Here is a 2,063-nt window from a genome sequence, read left to right as displayed (position 1 = left end):
TGCTGTCATACAAGTTTGAAAGATGTTCTCCTAACTCAGTCTGGTTCATATCTGACTATGCTAAGTTTGCTTGAGATGATGAGATGTAATAGTCCTGGACCATATCTTTAAGTTTCCTGGACCATATAAGGGAAGCTTGGTCTACCATCCTTATTCCTGGACCAAGGTAACTTCTTCTTCTTGATCAGTAATTGAGGAAGCAATATGATACATGCTTTTGTCCTGTCTGCGTGAAAACATTCGTGCAGGTAGCCAACATTATCTTTGTAGATTCCCCGTTGGGTTCTGGATTCTCATACTCAAGAAAATATGAAGGGTATGATGCCAACGATACTATTTGGTCCGAACAGGCTTCTAAGTTTCTTTTACAGGTGGGAAAGATCATATATATTCCTGATGTAATTACTGTAAGTGCCTTAAATATGTAATCTTTCACTTTTGCACAGAACCATCTAATATCTAAATATTGCTGGTTTATATATCAAACACTTAATCATTCGCTAGACTTTTTGAATTGTTTTTTTGCAGTCACCTTGAGAACAATAAGTTAACTGGTGATCTATCATTTTTGGATGGCCTATCAAATTTACAAGAACTGTATGTCCTTTCTTGCCATTATATTGTCATTTAACGAACATCAATGTTTGCCCAAATTTGTTCTCTTTTAACGTTTGGCTTTGTCTAGCACCAACTCCAGCATGAAGTAACTATTGAGCTTGCAGGTACGTGCAGAACAATATGCTGTCCGGAACAGTACATGGTCATCTTCTTGGCAAAAATATAGTTTTCACGTGGGTATTTCTTATTAGATTGTGTTGAATATCTCTTTAAGTCCTACTTTCCAATGAAATTACAATTATCAAACTTGGGTATGCTATTTTGAGGCGTATCCCCAAGAAACTTAGACTATTTTCAAGAGAAGGTAGGTACGACTCAATACAACTGACTAACTTTTGTCTGAAACATGTATATGAATTAAAGATATTGTTTTTTCATTTGCAGATGATCTTCCACCTCCCCAACCATTCCAAGAGTTAAGTGCTTCTTTCGGAGGATTTGGCATTGAAACAGCACATAGATATTGGTTATCTGAAATCAACGATGCCACAGAAAACTTTGCTAAAAAAGTTGGTTCTGGGGGCTATGGGACAGTGTATTATGGAAAGTTGAAAAACGGAAAAGAAATTGCCGTCAAAGTTCAAACCAATGATTCTTGTCAGGGAAACAGACAGTTCTCAAGTGAGGTAGCCGTTTACATAGCTTTGGGTAAAAGGGTTACTCTTAATTGCTTAGATGATTGCTTAGCCAAACCAAAAAGATATGCTTAAGGTTCTTCATAAAGTGTGTTTATGGTAGCTTGCTGAAGGATTGCACTAAGTTATTATTGCACCAGTTTGACCAATAAAATTTGTTCCAGGTTTCTCTACTTTCAAGAATACATCACAGAAATCTGGTTGAATTTCTCGGTTACTGCCAGCAAGAAGGCAAAAGCATTCTTGTATATGAGTTTATGCATAATGGAGCACTGAAAGAGCATCTTCATGGTAAGCATCATTTTGTTATGTTTCATATTTATCTAAGTTAAGAGTAATTAGTTGGTTCTGGGTATTCGCAGGCTCCTTGTCTCAGGAAAGTCCCATCAGTTGGATAAACAAACTTAACTCTTTGTATAAATCCTTTCACACTTGATACGCATATTGGTGTAATAAGCAAACTTAACTCTTTGTATAAACATGTCAAAGGTCCAGTAGCTCTTGACATATTACAACCTCTAATGTTGGTGATAAAAATATATACTGGAGACTAGCTAGACTTGTTGTTGAATTGGATTAAAATCATGTGATTTTTATTTTCACAGGAAGTAAAAGGGTGTTATATACTTAGCCAGTTTTGGTACTTTAATCACAGGAATTGCACAAGTAGAGAAGATTTGATCCAACAAAACAATATACTTTGGCATATATATGTGTGATATATTGTTATGGGTACTATTTAGTTTTGTAAAGTTTGGTGATGTTTGGATGTTGATGTTTGGTACTTTAATGATGTTTGGATTGTAGGTT

At 35.6% G+C, this 2,063-nt stretch overlaps 1 long non-coding RNA gene across 1 annotated transcript; it reads left to right on the top strand.

Annotated features, from left to right (window-relative positions):
* The first annotated feature begins 765 nt into the window (after positions 1 to 765).
* LOC122030273 lies at positions 766 to 1,748 on the top strand. Its single transcript, XR_006125374.1, has 3 exons — positions 766 to 1,244; positions 1,418 to 1,544; positions 1,616 to 1,748. It is a non-coding gene; the product is annotated as an uncharacterized LOC122030273 (long non-coding RNA).
* Positions 1,749 to 2,063: the final 315 nt, after the last annotated feature.

Source organism: Zingiber officinale, chromosome 10B (genome assembly GCF_018446385.1).
Source record: "Zingiber officinale cultivar Zhangliang chromosome 10B, Zo_v1.1, whole genome shotgun sequence".
Classification (NCBI taxonomy): Eukaryota; Viridiplantae; Streptophyta; class Magnoliopsida; order Zingiberales; family Zingiberaceae; genus Zingiber; species Zingiber officinale.
This window is presented reverse-complemented; position numbering and strand designations above follow the sequence as displayed.